Genomic DNA, 8,423 nt, shown 5'->3' with positions numbered 1-8,423 from the left:
GTTCTGTCATCATTCAAAGGGAAACTACGGCTTCAATTCAGGAAGCACTAAGAATATTCCATGACTGGAATGCGAACTAGAAATCCCAATTCTTTATGACTGACTTTTGGCATGAGGAGATCCATATGTCATTGAGAACACATTCAAAGGCAACCAGGGCTCGACACTAACTTTTCAACTTACTAGCCAAGTGGCTAGTGACATCCTAGATGGTTTTAGAAGTTACGACGATTTCAGTCAGTTTACTAGCCAAACTGGCCAGTGGAAATTGCAAACCACTAGCCAAAACTGAATTTCTACTAGTCTGTGGCTAGTGGGCTACCGTTAGTGTTGAGTCCTGGGCAACAATGACTTAAAATGGGTCTAGTGTTTACAAAGGGAGAGAACACCTACAATGAAACTGTAGCAAACTAAACTTAATCCTCCGGGAGAATCAGGAGTATGAAAACTTTAAAGTTATTCCTTTTTCAATCAAAACTTTGTTTTCCTTAACTTGAATTTTTTCAGTAGAATGTACAGAGTAAGACATTATTTAGGGAGGGTGACAGACTCCCAGGTTTCATTGATGGTCCCATGGCCCTCTGTCTAAAATTATAGCTTAATATGAGATTTAATAACAATTGAAATTATATGAATGAATTAAAAATATAAAAATGATGGTAGTACAGTACTGCATGACTATTGTGGCAATTAGAAAAAGAGAAATAAGGAAAGCAGATACTGGACAGTAGAACAAGAATGGTCCATAAATTAAAATTATTGATTAAAATAAGCTGCTTCAAAGTTGTGGAGTTACAGATGTTTTGCAACTTGTATTTGTGCAAGGCTTCATTAGATTAGGCCCTGCAGATTCAAAGTGCAAACAAGATGTTGAAAGAGTAAGTAACAACAATACAATCCTAATACCCTCGATTCATTTAGGGATTGGAAAACAAGGGCATACATTTGGACCTTAGTTATTTAGGTATTCAGTTACAGATCTGGAGATTTCCAGGCAGGTGAAACCACAAAGTTAAGCTTACAAGTAGGCTGATGCCATAGGAGTTACATCTTTCATTATTGTACTTTATCTTATCTTTCTTTCAAATGACTACCAACTGTTTCAAAATTAAAAGTACATAAATTTTCCCTTTTAATTTGGTTTAACAGCTACAACTACATATATTTGTGACTTCCATCATGAACAGTACTGGGAAAGATGGCTACAAAAGCCTGAAAATGGGTTGATTGACAGCAGGGAAGAGGTCCTAACATTGCTACACAACATTGCAAAATCATGAACAGAAGAGTTGCTTGAAAAAAATCTGTCGTCCCTTAAGGAGAGTGCACTTTGGCTGGCTAATCCTGGCAAGCTCAAGAATTGATTTGAAAAAACTTGGCCCATCAAGTCTGAGGTAAGAGATGAAATATTGCACACAGCACACAGTTTTCCACTTATCTGTGATACACTGTAACTATGGAGAGAAAGAAAGCTTGCCTCTGCAAGCCTAATTACCTCTTTTTTACCTGACATGACCTACCTTGTCTAACTTATTCATGTATAATTATGAATTGATGCTGACTGAGCTGCTAACATGCATCAGCACCAGTTCAGTTAAAAGTTAGAGTTTCCTGTAATTTGTTTTACATTGCAGCAATGGGTGTGGGCATTCAGGCAAGACAGATTTATGTTGAGTATCAACACCAACAATGGCATTGAGTGACAGAATGAGTCCTTGAAATACTAGTACCTGAACGACCGAAATAACAGCCTCAGAGGAATGATTACAACACTTGTGGAGGAATTTTTATCTGACAAATACAGAAGGTACTAATGCAGTTAGCAAATCCAAAAATTCTCATGCTCATTGTATGGATTAAAGTAGGTCAAACCTTTTATCAGCACATTCCTGCATGTATACTTTGATGGATCAATATTACCACTCTTTATCAGTTGATGCTATAGTACTGGTACCAAACAAATGTACAATCCTTGCTTGAAAGTTACAATAATTTTTTGGCATAACAGGTTACCATAGCAACAGTATAACCTGTGGAAAACACACCTCATTTTAGCTTTCAGTTGTTATTACTGGAAAACAAGCTCAGTGACCCGTTTTTATTATCAGTTTGTCATCAGTATGCTAAATTGCACCTTAAATTTTATATTATTTACGATGGTTCTGAATCCACTCCCAATCTTTTTTAAACTTTTCAAGTTACACCTTAGCATACTGATTACAGTTCAATAATAAAAAACTCGTCTTCGAGTTATAACCAGTTAAAGCTTTAGGTTACACTGTTGTTAACCTAGTATGCCAAGAAAATGATCATAATTTGTTAGATAAAGCATCAACTGATGAAGAGTAGTACTAATGTTCCAGCAAAGTAAATGTGCTGGAAATAGGTTTGAGCTACTTAGCGCTCTGTGTGAAGTTTCTATTTTTCATATTTTTTGGCCTGCCTCCTATTTTCTCCTATTTTTTCATGAACTTCCTAGTTTTTCCTAATTTTTAGGGTTTTACTAGGTACGCAGAAACATTTTGAAATATTTGAAATAAAATTGCCAATAAAATTGATAAATTCTACAAAAACTAAAACTTCATGTCAAAAAAGACCAGTTAGAAGCCTTTGAGTGATTTTCTTCTGAAACTCGAGCCCAGACTTCCTCAGTCCTTTTACTAAAAGAGCAAATTAAAACAGTATAGTGTTGGACTTTTTGGTTAGTGATGTTCAAAAGTCATGGTTAGCTTTTATTGTAAGGCAGACATACATTTGGTGACGGTGAACTTTGATATTGTTTTGGTTTGTCAAAAAATTATTGTTGCTTGTAATTCTCAGTTTTAAAGGACTAATGACTTAAATTAAAGGCATCTTGTGATGTATCTGATGAAATTTGGAATCTGGTAATTGTTGTAGGACGAGTTGTGCGTGGTAACATACTTTGGGTAGTAACACTTGTTTTTGTTTATACGGCAATGCATTGTGGATGAATGCCATGGTGCCTGTTGAATATTAAAGCATTAGGTTGTGGAACAGAGTTGCTGTTGGGAGTGTTGAGAGGATGGAACTCAAACAAATCCTCCTATTTTTTCCTATTTTGGGGTGAGAATTCCTTTCCTATTTTTTGGCCTCTGTCATTCCTATTTTCTAAGTGTCATTTGCCACTTGACACCCTGTTAATGTAACAAATCTGAAACATTCGAAAGTCAGATATCACTATCAACATTACAAACAGCACACTAAAAAGCTGTTTATTTTCCGATATGCAGAGCTCAATACAAGGTGCACTGAACAGTACAGGTGTTACGACTCAGATGTGCCAAAATACTTGCACAATAAACCCAGGCCATTTGTTAACCATTGCAGACAACGGATAAGATCAGCTGATGAAGTAGAACCCCAGCACATTAAGGAAGTTTGTACTGGCACAGAAGTTGGTCAATTCCAAGTGAGATCACTCTCAAGAAACACAGGAACAACCTGTCTTTTGGTGCTGGGAATGTAATATTACAATGTAACTGTCCTGATTTTTGCCACACTGGGCTCCTATGCAAGCATTTTTTTTCAATTTTCAACTACTACCCAAAATGGCAGTGGGGTACATTGCTAGAAAAATATCGTGAAAACCCTTATCTATCGCTAGACAAAGAGCATGTGTTTGCTGATTTTACTAAATACAAAACTAATGAAGAAAATGACAACGTTCTTGATCAAAACATACCAGAAAATCAGCAAGTTGACAAAGCAGTAGTCTCACACCAGAAAATGAAAGGTATTGAAAGCCAAATCAAGCAAGAGGCAATAATTTGTAGGTAGAAACTTTCAAAAGGACTAACATCTCTGACATACAATATTGAAGAGGCAAGTGCCCTCAAAGAATGAAAGTTCTCTTGAAATCTTACTCAGTAAGTTCACAACTTTTCAAACTGTCCATGTAAAGGAAAACTCGTCGCAAACATTGTTTAATCAACTCCAAACATCCTTTGGAAATTACCTTCCATTACCAGTACCTGGGTACCCCAAGAAAAGAAGATTTCAGAACAGAGTTGGAGAATTTGCATTAATGATGCAAAAACACTATAAAGTTCAAGTCCCTGTTGACAGCATGCTGGCCAAGAGGTCCAAAGCAAAGAGGACTCTTGAACGAAAGAAAGAATCCAAACATCCCTCTTCACCCAAAAAACGATGCACTGAAGATTGAAGAACATAACTACTATGTCCAAAATGAAACTAAAACAATGATCCATATGCTGCTCTAAGGAAAAATAAACACAAATATTCACCTTTTGGTAACAATAATGAAAAGGAGGAAACCCTGATTCATGCTCTCTACGCAACTAGCACATAAAAAAGATGCACTTCTCTTTATCTCCCAGAGTTATGTATTTTTTGCTGTTTGGAGTATTCACACAGAATGTTTAACGTGCGATAGGCAGAAAAAAATTAATCAACTACATTTCATCCCCACAGACCTGTTTCATGGTTGCCCACTCATCAGGGGATTTTATGTAAATTATTGTGGCAATGATATCGTGTTTCGGTTTCCCAAGGAATTGTTCACGCATGCTGTAAGGCATAGCTGGACAGACTACATGGGGCATTTAAGTGTAGTAATCTTAGTTACAGGCAATAAAAGTTTACTTCAGGACATGCTCCTGAGCCCTGGTAGTTTCTTGCATAAATTATGCATGAAAGAATGCGACGTGAGGTGAATATATAGCAAAGATAAGAAAAAAGAAACAGCTCATTAATTTTATTCCTACAATCTGCATATGTTTTAGTTTTGCACTCCTCAAGATAAAACAAGCGGTAAATTGCCATGAACAAATAGACAAGAGTGAAAAAAAAAGTTAAAAATAGAAAAACTGTAGGATACCTGTGGAACACTGTTTAGGTTGTTACATGGTTTTACACATTAGTTGGGGAAAAAAAAAGTGATTCTTATCATATAATTTTTGACAAAATAAAGATTCCAAATGCAACATAAAATCAATGAAAAGTGCAAGTGCCTTAAAATGTAATATTCAGTCACCATTTCATCTTTTTTCTAACTCACTGAGTTTTTAATTGCTATTAGTACATTGGACATGGTTTCCCATGGCATTCTATGGTAAGTAGTCATTTATTTTGGTGATACTTACCAGCTGATAAAATTAGTTAAATCAATTTTGCACTTCTCAAACACTTCAGCATTTAAATTTATTTATATAATCAGATGCTTTTGACAATGAATGTTTTTGGTCTGACTATGGTTGAATGTGAACCATGTATTACTAAGTAGCTAAATATGATCATGGTTAGGCACCATGGTCCCCATCACTGTCAACCATGGCTGACCATGTTTGTCACTCAAGAACCTTGGTACCATGGTCAACGTGATGCTGGAGTTGAGGGCTTTCTGACTTCTGAATATTAAATAATGTACTTTACATTACGTGAATGCATACTTTACTTACTATTGGGAAGTTGGCAAAAGTATATTGACATTCCTAACCATCAAGCTTGAAAACAGCTCGTCAGATGGAAGGATCAGCATCAAGCTACAATAAAAGCAGTCCAAGCCTGCATATGGCTAGTGCTGTGTAAAAATGGGTTATGATGAATACATTTTCATGTAATTAATTAAATGTCTTATTTCAACCAGCTAAAGAATGCCACTGAAGTTGTTATCAGTAATATGCTCTTTTTGTTGGCGGGTTTCTTGTTTTGAATCATCAGAAAAATGTGCAATTTACAACTTTGTAAACAGTATTCGTTTCCAACAATAATAATGTTTGAAATAGGTATCACATTTCTAATGAAAACGATCAAAAATAAGGCTTCAATTCATCATTAAAGCACTTGAAATCGGACTTTTCACCAGTGTCAACAATATAATAATATAAGTGTCAACAATACAACATTATAAAAACAAGAACTCATAATCCAACAATGTTATGAAAAAGGTATAACATTTATAATGAAAACAATAAAAAACAAGGTTTCAATTCCATTGTTAAAGCATGTGAAACTGAACTTTTCACCAGTGTCAACAATATAATAAGCGTCAACAATATTATGTTATAAAAAGGCAAACTCATAATCCAACAATATAACAATGTTTTGAAATAGGTGTAACATTTACAATTAATGATAAAATCAAAGTTTCGATAGCATTGTTTAAGTCAGTGTTCATAATTAGTCCCACAATGTAATAACATTATAAAAACAAGAACTCATAATTATAGTTAAATCAAAGGTAAAGGTAAGGTAAAGTCTGTTTATGAGCCTAGTGGCCCATTAGGCCCGTGCTTGACTCCAGTTTCTGTGGCATGAAGCGACTAGGAGTATTTCTACTCCCCCCTGGATGGGATGCCACTCCATCGCATGGGTTATTATGTAGGAGTGATTTTGGCATGCTTTGGAATTTTGTACTGTGGTTCAACATCAGATGAAAGGGTTGTTGTGGATTATAAGCATTTCACTCCTTGTATTTTAATTGGTGATTTGCTAATGAAGGCTTACTGCAAGTTGGTTCTTTTCTTTGGAGAATAACAGACAATTCTAACTTTTTCATCATCAGAAGTTTGGATATTACAGCTAAAGTAGTTTGTTGTAGTATTTTTCACTGTTCTTACTGTTGATAATAAATGTACATATCCTTCAAGCATTGTTTCTGCAAAATAAATGATAACAAATGAATGTTTCATTTTGCCCATTTATATAAGTATACACATATGAATGAAATTCTATATTTTATAACCATAGCAACAAGACTTTGGTGGATAATTTCATCATTGACTTCACAAGCATCAAGATTGAGGATGTACTGCCGACAAAAAAGAGATGCTTCGGTGGACTTTTTCAAGATTTCAAGAGTTGATTAAAGACAAAAAGACATCACATTTTTCCTTTGGGAGACACTAGCAAAAACTGTGCTTAATTGTAACAATTGGAATACAAAACATTTAGGGATACAAATTTTATAGCCCAACCATGAGTACTATGTCCAAGCATTTTTAATTGTGAATCTTTTGTTTGCTGTCATTTTTCATGTACATCCTGCAAGTAGTAAGCTAATTAATTCTAGTGATTTATCAAAATACAGTATTTTGGCCAGCCTAGGTTGAAACCCTTGTGAACTGAATTCCCAGTTTTCTGGGAATTCTCAAAAATTCTCAACTATGCAAATAAGCTCTGATTTGAAATGCATGGAACCATTGGGAATTTCTAGGAAAGGGAGATTCCAGTTTTGTGAAGAATTGGAATTCCCACAAATTCCCTTGGAATTATCAGCCATACAAACTACCTATGAGTCAAGAAGGGTGGAACACTATGGAATTTCTGGGAATTGAATTCGAGGCAATTTTAATGACCCTGAAGTCCAAATAATTCCAAGAAATTTTCAATACCTTGAATTTGAAGGTTTTATGAAGACGGTGAGTTATTTTAGAGGCTAAAACTTTGGTTCAATAGAAGGTATGCTACACAAAATGTACCTAGAGATGTACACATGTCTATGTTAATCATGAAATTTATTATTCAAACTAAGTTTTAGTAAATCTTTCATAAAGCAGTCGTCAATTATGTTAAAAACAAATTACCAATTAATCCAATGTACTGACATATCACATATTTGCTCTCTAACCTCAAAGGCCTTCGGATTCCACTATGATAAAAGTTTTCATTGTGATGCAAAATGTTTCATATCCACAGATGTGCCAAAATCATATAACATAACCCTAAACATGGGATGGCTTCGTACTGTTCATATCCATTTGTGAGCGAGAATTTAATTCCGCACCTCCATAAATGGTGTTTCTTCGTTGAGACGCACTTGAATCTGTTGGCATCACAGCTTGTTCAGTGAGAACGACAGACTAGGGAATCGAGATGGTATTCCTAGAGCGGTATTCATCTGTTATAATCATGAGGATAAATCACGCTTGTAATCACGTTCAAAATTGTGATTAGCTAGAGTAATTTCTCGCCTTTGTCGCATGCCGTGAACACAATTCGAGTGGGTTTCGAATCTTTGTTTCCTCGACAAGTTTTGGACAAAACACGTGCACTTGTAGCACGTTCGATTCTTATCGATTATTTCTACATAGAGTGAGTTCACATCATTATTCATTGTTAGAACATAGATCCTAAGGAATCCATCGCCTTTTAGCCAGAGGAAAGACAATATTTTTACGCGCTTCTGTCGAGACTGCAACCTGGCAGGCCAGCGGATTCTCTTTACTAACCAATGACAATTCCTAAAAGATCCACGTGATCATACACGTGATCGAAAACAAATAAATCTCTATTTGGCGCTTTTCTTTGAATGTACCATTTCATCCGAGGGCTCGTGAGTAATGTTTTTGCTTAATTCTTGCTTTTCACTCACGTGACCAACTCCTTGACAACGGTTACGGTCCGCCATCTTTGAGTACAGCTTTGCCTAACAACCAACTATT

The 8,423-nt window shown here is 35.5% G+C and overlaps 2 long non-coding RNA genes across 3 annotated transcripts in view; one reads left to right on the top strand and one right to left on the bottom strand.

Annotated features, from left to right (window-relative positions):
- Nucleotides 1–4,350, top strand: part of LOC148730906 (uncharacterized) — a 23,058-nt gene extending 18,708 nt beyond the window's left edge. The window contains exons 4-6 of one of the 2 annotated variants that reach the window (XR_016001110.1): nt 1,150–1,394; nt 1,635–1,807; nt 3,349–4,350. This is a non-coding gene — a long non-coding RNA (uncharacterized LOC148730906). Of the gene's footprint in view, nt 1–1,149; nt 1,395–1,634; nt 1,808–3,251 lie in introns of both variants that reach the window. The other variant, XR_016001109.1, reaches the window with a different exon arrangement.
- Nucleotides 4,351–5,164: 814 nt separating this feature from the next.
- LOC111345860 (uncharacterized) lies at nt 5,165–8,189 on the bottom strand. Its single transcript, XR_002696330.2, has 2 exons — nt 7,610–8,189; nt 5,165–6,637 (listed from the first exon to the last, which is right to left on the bottom strand). It is a non-coding gene; the product is annotated as an uncharacterized LOC111345860 (long non-coding RNA).
- Nucleotides 8,190–8,423: the final 234 nt, after the last annotated feature.

This window comes from Stylophora pistillata, chromosome 5 (assembly GCF_964205215.1).
Source record: "Stylophora pistillata chromosome 5, jaStyPist1.2, whole genome shotgun sequence".
Classification (NCBI taxonomy): domain Eukaryota; kingdom Metazoa; phylum Cnidaria; class Anthozoa; order Scleractinia; family Pocilloporidae; genus Stylophora; species Stylophora pistillata.
The sequence above is the reverse complement of the archived record's forward strand: the minus strand, read 5'-3'. Positions and strand labels throughout refer to the sequence as shown.